The sequence below is a fragment of the Pelodiscus sinensis genome, chromosome 22, assembly GCF_052426305.1.
Source record: "Pelodiscus sinensis isolate ZL-2025 chromosome 22, ASM5242630v1, whole genome shotgun sequence".
Taxonomy (NCBI): domain Eukaryota; kingdom Metazoa; phylum Chordata; order Testudines; family Trionychidae; genus Pelodiscus; species Pelodiscus sinensis.
Window position 1 is genome coordinate 8,631,132 of NC_143073.1, and position 7,458 is coordinate 8,638,589.

General features: G+C 53.0%; 1 protein-coding gene across 10 annotated transcripts in view; it reads right to left on the reverse strand.

Moving 5' to 3' along the window:
- Positions 1–7,250, reverse strand: part of MEF2D (myocyte enhancer factor 2D) — a 224,709-nt gene extending 217,459 nt beyond the window's left edge. For 3 of the 10 annotated variants that reach the window (XM_075907993.2, XM_075907989.2, XM_075907988.2), the window contains exon 1: positions 6,837–7,249. The gene's annotated coding sequence lies outside the window, so the exon portion shown is untranslated. Of the gene's footprint in view, positions 1–6,836 lie in introns of all 10 variants that reach the window. The other 7 variants (XM_075907991.2, XM_075907992.2, XM_075907995.2 and 4 more) reach the window with 5 other exon arrangements.
- Between the last annotated feature and the right edge of the window lie 208 nt (positions 7,251–7,458).

Consider the following 7,458-nt stretch of genomic DNA (forward strand, 5'->3'; position numbering starts at 1 on the left):
CAAAATGCATTCTGCACATGAATAGAAAAATATTAGAGAGAGAACATTCACTATGGTCTGATGGCATCAGCCTGAAAATGGGTGTCAATTTCAACATAACCAGGTAAAGGCCCCTCTATGCTGTTGGGAAACTGGAACTGAGGGGAGAAGTAAAGACACCATAGCCCCTGCAGTGTGAACATGGCTTTAGCATCAATGATAAACAGGCCTGGTTATAATTCACACTTTTTGTTATTTCAGAGCAAGTTTGTGTGGAAATTAGTTAAATCACAGCTAGGGATGTAATAGTGTAGTTGATTAACCGATAAGCAAAAGCTTATAGGTTAATGTTATAGACTACATGTATTTCCTCCCCTCCACCTTTGCCAGTAAATTTTTTAGCAGGCTGACCAGCAGCCCAACTCAGTCCTGGCTCATGCCAGGTCCAGGACCTATCCCTGCTGCGGCTCTGCATTTAAAGTGTATTTGGAGCCAGGCGGGCAGGCAGCCCGGCTCAGTTCTGGCTCGCATGGAGTCTGGGAGTTCAGCCCTGTCCCTCCCCTCTCCCCTAAACAGAGGCTGCTGCCATCCCACGATATGCAGCAGTGTTGGGTGACGGGGAGCCAGTCCGTGAGGGGAGCTGGTTTTTAAACTGGCTCCCCTCGTGGACCAGTTCCTGCCTGGCACCCCCTGCTGCTGCTTCTGATACAGAGGCAGCAGCACAGAGTGGAAGGGAGCTCCTCGGGAGTGGGGCTGGAGTGCACTGGCTGCTGGCCTTGTCCCCGAGGACTACTGAATAGTCGACTAACCGATAAAAATTCATGAGGTTAATCGACCATTCAATTAACCGATATTTAACATCCCTAATCACAGCAATCATTTTCAGTGGATTTTTCTAGACCATTTCATGGCAACGGAATCGGACCAGTTAGGTTAGACACAGGGTTAGTTACATCAGAGCTACTCACATCAGAGCGGAGGAAGCCGCAGCAAAAGACAGCATTAGTCCTGACTAGGACTCCAAAGACCTTGGTTCCATTCCTGCCTGTGCTGCCAGTGGACCTTGGGCAAGTATTTTTCTGTGACTCAGTTTCCCCACTTGAAAAACAGGCCTAATGATACTGCCCTTTGTAAAGCATTGTACAAGAGCTATGTGGTATTTTTACTCCAAAGAGCCTGCAATGCAAAACAGACAGAAAGTGGGTGAGGAAACAGAAACACAGAAATATTCTATGGCGATGGCAGCCCCAAGAGAACAGACCCTCGGACCAGGTATGCTGAGTCCCAGGCTAGCACTCTGTCCACACCAAACACAAATTCAGAGACACTGAAATCAAAATTCTGATGTTCACACACACAAGTCATTGAACAGAGAAACTCAGGAAAAGAAAATCTGAAACTGTTACAACCACTTTTTTCTAAAAAAGCAGCATTTCCTTTAGATATCTGTATTTAACAGTGACCCATTCTTTCTCCCCAGATTATTATTTTTTGTTATGACAGGGTCTAGACCCTACAGCTGAGATCACAGCTCCCATGGGGATAATGGTAACTGACCTATTTTGAGCTGCAAGATCTGCTGAGGAGTGTACTCTGTAAACTGAGTGCTTGGGCAGCCACCCAAAATGCCATCCAGCTGATTAGCAGAGCACCCACAGCCGATGGTACACATCCACTCATGAATCGGTGCACAGAACAAAATTTATTCCACATATGGATGGGGGGGGGGAAATAGAGGGATCACTGCTCCTGAGTCCCACATTCCAATTAGTGTTCCCAAACTGCTAAGCACTGTGCACATTCTGTTATGTTTGTTGCCTTGCCCTACTCCACATATTGGCACCCCATTTATTACCGGTTCTGTCTTTAATTCTAAATTCTGTGGAACAGGAAGGTGTTATTTGCTATATGTTTACATAGCACTGAGTACAATGGGATCCAATTGCAACCTGCCTCTAGGCGCTACCACAATACACATGTTCACTAATAAAACTAGGAGACAGTCCATAGCCCAAAGACCTTATTCTCGGAGCAGATAGACATCAAAGGAAGAGACGGAAAGCTATTACGGAAAGCTCTTAACCGGGACTCTCTGGTCTGGCAACATCCCTGGTCCGGCAGGACCACGGATGTCCCAGAACCAGAGTGTCCTGGTGGAGGGCTGGTCATTGGGAACCCTGCAGAGAGGCTAGAGCCCAGCAGTAGTGGGGCTGCCCAGTGTCAACGCTGCAGGGAGTGTGGGGGGGTAGGTGGTTGGTGGGCAGCAGGGCAGGAGCACAGCAGCAAAACTGCCTGGCAAGACCAGGAGGCAGAAGTCCACCCTGCAGCACAACCAGGAGCCCAGCAGCCCCGCTACCACCCAGCAGCTCAGCAGTGGGTCTAGGAGGCGGCACAGCAGTCCCATGGAACCAGAAGGCTGGAAGCGGGGCCAGGAACCCGGGAGTGGTAGCCCCACTACCGTCCAGTGGACCTGCCCAGTGAGGCTGGGAGACAGTGGTGCTGCTGAGGGAGGTTGAAACCCAAGCGGGGCTGTCACCCTGCAGAGCAGCTGCCCCACAGGACCGAGAACCGGCACTGGGGTTGTGCGTGCCGGTGGGTGGGGCCAGGAGCCCTGCACGTGGAGGGGCCGGCAGGAGGGGGAAGCTGGTTGGAAGGCCATGGTTGAGGGGCTAAGAAATGACCTTCCCTGGTCTGGCAAAATCCCTCGACTGGGAAATGAGGCACCTGGTCCATCAGGACCTGTGAACTAGGGATATAAATTGCCGTTTAAAAAATTCACCCATTAAACACTAGGTTCACCGTGGAGAAACTCCCCACCTGCAGCGCAAGGCAGCAGGCCTGGCTGGCCCGGAGCAGCCCCTACCCTCGTCATGGCGGGCCCAAGCTGGCCAGGCCCATTGGGCCACGAGCTGCTCCGTCCAGACTAGGCCGAACCCACCACACTGTGGAAGGGAGCTGCTCCGGCCGGGCCCACCACGCCGCACCAGGGACAGGGAGCTGCTCCAGCCCATCTGGCCTGCTGGTGAACCAGTTACCAGTAAGCATCCCCCAATAAGCATGATGCTTACCAGATACCCGGTTAACTGGCTACCCTTTGACATCCCTACAGGGAAAACTTACAAGTACTATTGCTTTAATTACACATGACAAATGATTCGAAGAAATGGCATATTTAGCGTAGAGAAGGGAAAACTGAGAGGGGACATGAGCGCAGCAAAGAGCTGATCGAAAGAGAAGAGTGATCAATGACTCCCCATTTCCACTAAGGATAGGACAAGAAGGAAAATTAGCCTAATTTGCAGGGAGATTTAAGATATTAGGAAGAACTTTCTAACTAAGGATAATTTAGCTCTGGAAGAGGCATCTGAGGGAGGTGGTGAAAGAATCTTTTAAGAACAGATTGGACAAACCCTTGTCAGAGATGGTCAAAGTTTAATTGGTCCTACCTCAGCATGGGGCAGTGGACTAGATGACCTCTCGAGATCCCTCCCAGCTCTACAGCTCTCCGGTTTTATACCAGCATAATGAAAATGAGGTGGGGGGGGAGAGGAAATCCATTCTGGATGCAATTCTAGCGGTAGCAAAGTGCTGCTATCGATACAGCTCTCTGCAGTTGAGGAAGCAAAATAAGCTGGTTCGGTAGAACAAACTCACACAAGGGCTTTTATCTGCATAAGTATTTCAGTACAAAACAAAATCACACCCCTCCCCCACAAAGCGTGAGATCACAAAAACTTTTAACTGTCTAGAGGAGGCTTTGGCCAAGGTCATACGGGGAGTCCACCGTGGTGCAAACATCCCTGCTTTTCACCTTGAGCTGTTATTTACACCACTGCAAGGTGGGATGTTAACTGCTACCGAAGAGTAGCTTTTCCACATCCACTTGCTGAGGCTTCAATTCAGCTTAACATTTAAACACGGGCTTAGCTTAAGCAGGGAAGTGGCCTTGAGGACTTCAACAGTGCTGTTCTTCTGCTCAAAACTTAGCTTCTTTGCAAAATCGAGGCTTGAGGGTATGCTTCTACTGCAGCAGGCTCCCAAATGTGCAAATTTGTGCTTGCCAAATGTCCGCAAAGCAGAGTCACGCACCCTACACACCCGTCAAACCACAGCCAAGTTGAGGTAACCCGGATCGGACCCTAGAATTTCTGGGGGACATCTCCCAGGGTTCTTAGCACCTCGCAGACCTTCTAGGAGTTGGTTCGCTGTTGACTGGGGGAGAACTTGGTTCTCCCTCCCAAGCCTACGCAAGGTGCAGATAGGCCCTCTCCATCTATCACACATTGGCTCAGAGAGAAAAATAATTCAAGGGCTTGTCCTACACACCACTTTAATTATAGTCATATAGTTAAAGTGACATACCCCACTAGTGTGAATACAGTTAAACCAGGATAAAGGTGCTCATACCGGTACAGCTCCAGAAGAATAAGTATTGCAGGATAAAGGTAGCTTTATATCTGTATCCACACTAGAGGTTGTACAGGTGTAACAACATCAGTGCGGGGAGGGGAAAAATCACCCCCCTAAGGGATCTAGTTATTCTAGTGCAAAATTGTGTGCCTAGAGATGTGTGAATGAGAGTCAGACATTCAAAGTGAAGGCAACACGCACAACGGTCACTTTCCAAACCGAGTAGCCTTCAGTAGCTGCGCTCCAGGTTCCGTTCCACTTACTGTTTAAAGATCCAGCTCTCAGAGCCCGTTGCCTTCCCAAAACTGACCCAGCAGGGAGCTCTCTGTGCTCCACATAGCTGGGGAGAGCCGGGGGCAGAGGATGTTGGGGGGCAGGGGAGCGTAAAGGGAAGCATGCAAGAGGATCAGCCGGTGTCCGACCCTTCATCCCATCAAACCCCTTCATTTCACAGGTGGTGAAGACTGTGCTGGAGACCAACAACCTCTAAGCCATGCTGCTTGGGCAGAGATCTGTCGCTGGCAAATAAGCATCGGAGTTGCAACCCACATGCCAAAACAACACCCTGATCCGACGCACAGAGTCCTTCTTAATTTCTCCCAAACCCCCCTCCCCATTCTCCCTTGTGATGTTTCTGCTGCCTCCTCCTTCGCTCCCCCCTCTTCTCCCCCCACACACAATTCAGGTCATGGGATGTGTCAGTGGTGCTCTGTCTTCTCTCACCCTGAGTGACACTGACACCCTCCAAGACAAACCTCAGCATCCCCCGGAGCTGACAGGTCTCACAAACCCACACGCACAAGTCCGGTGGCAACTGCTGCCACCTCTCAGTCTCCCATCCTCTTCCCTCCCCTCCCCCAGGAGAGTCTCAACTCTTCACCATGGCACCTTATTCCAGCTCCTGTCAAATGGCAGAAGGGCCTCTTGTTCTCCCTCCCTAACTCCCCCCCCCCCCCAACACACACACACAGACCAGCCTTCAGCAGCATTTCAACAGAAGAGGAACAAACAGCCACAGCTGTCAGTCCCCAGAACAGGCAGCCGTCCAAGTTATTGAAGCCCCGGGACTCTGTTTACCATCATCCTTCCTAAAAACTGCGGTTGCCAATCAAATATCCCACTCCCCATGCTCCATATACTAAGCCAGCCAGCCTCCCAAACACAGAGGGAAGCTGCTCCCAGCTCCCCAAACACATGGAGACTTTTACTCCCACCCCCACACCCTCAAAAACAGGGGAAGGGTTGCTCCAATTCCCCTATTTTGGTGGCTGTAGGAGAGAGCTGCTGTCCCGCACCATGGCTGAGATACACAGGTTGGCATTTAGAAGCTCTGGAACCCACTCTCTGTACTTACTCCAAACTGCTGTTGCCCCCTGAAGTACCAGACAGCCCCTAATTCCCACCTAACCTCTATGTCCCCGCAAATACCAGACACCCCTTCCCCCAACTACAAACCACCCCATGCCCCCCACCAGATGGCTCCTAGCCCCCCACCAACCAGGTGCTGCCTGCCCCCCACCAAATACATCTACCCCCCAACTTCTGGACGCCACTGCCCCCACCACCAAACACTCTCTGCCCCCCACCAGACACCAGCTACCATGCCCCACACCCTCAGCTTGCCTGATACCCCCTACCCCCACCATACACCCCACACACAGGACAGATCCTCCTGTGTCCCTGTGCACTGATTAGGTGGCTGCAGCTAAGTGGGGTTCCCCCCCACACACACACCCTCAGCAACAGTCTAATCTGACAGCTCCCCAAACAACAGGCAAACACCAAAGATCAAGGACTCCCCCCTCCCCTTTGCCAGCTGCTGTCTCCCAACCGCCCGCCCCCAAGCACTTCCAACCCTGGCAACATTTCTTCCCCTCTGCACCATTTTTTTTCCGGTGGTTGCTATCATATGACACCAGCCCCTCTTCCTCTTTCCTGTCACCCACCCCAAGCAACAGCTAAGACCTGGGTGCGGGGAGGGGGCTCCACCACCCCCAGAGCAGATGTCAGTACCCTGCCCTTCCTCCTTCCTTGCAAACAGCCGCTGCTGTCAGGCAGACAACACCTCTCCGCCGCCTGTATTCCTCCCTTCACCTCTGCACCATTTTGGTGACGGTTTGTTTTGAAATGTCAGCGGTAGAAGGATGCCCCCCTCCCCGCCCGGCAGCCAGCAGGGAGCCCGATCTAGCCATGTCCAGCACCGTCCCCGTCCCCCCGCCGCCCATCCCCGTGGTACCCCGGCTAGGGAGACCAGCTGCCCTATAAGAACAGTGGCTTTGCCTGACAGACGTGTCCATTACCCCCACACCTCCTGTCCTTCTATTTCACCCTTCCCAGCTGGCCCCCCTCACCCGGACTGTTGCCAAAGGCTTTCTCCTCCGGGACCCTCCGAAGGGCTGTCAGCCGCCGGCCCACCCCGCCCTGCGTCCACACACGCCTCGACTTACCCTCCAGGGCTCCGCGCCGCCCTCCCCAAAAGTCGCCAGCCGGGGCCGTCCCCCCTTCCCCTCGCGGGGCAGGGACTCGAAGCAGCGCCGAGGGGTGTTGTCGGAGAAGAGGAGGCTTCAGCAACAACCCAACAACAACAACAACAACACAACAGCCGCCGCCGCCAGCCAACCAGGAGCAATCTCAGCCACTCAATGAACTTCCTCCCTTTGATGGCGCGCGTGTGTGTGTGTGTGTGTGTGTGTGTGTGTGTTTCGATTCCTTCCTTCCTCCTTTTTGGCTACAAAGGTAACTACTTCCAACCCGCTGGGGGGAAAGACACAACGTAGCCAGCCAGCGCAGCCTAGCGTGCCGGGACGGACAGATGGCTTCCCACCACCAATGGCCAAGCCAGACGCAGGGCCTGGAGAGGGAGGGATCAGCCACCCAGCGCCCTCCTCTCCACCCCACCCCTGCACCCAAGCCGCCTCCCCAAAGCTAGGCTGCAGCGTGGCTGCTTGCAAATCCTTCCGCCTGCAGGACTAGCCGCCTGGGTGGATTACTGAGGAGTTTTGCAGGGGGTTGGATTTTAGGAAAAGCTTTTTCCTTAAGCCGGGGGGAAGCACTGGGCTGGGCTCCCTA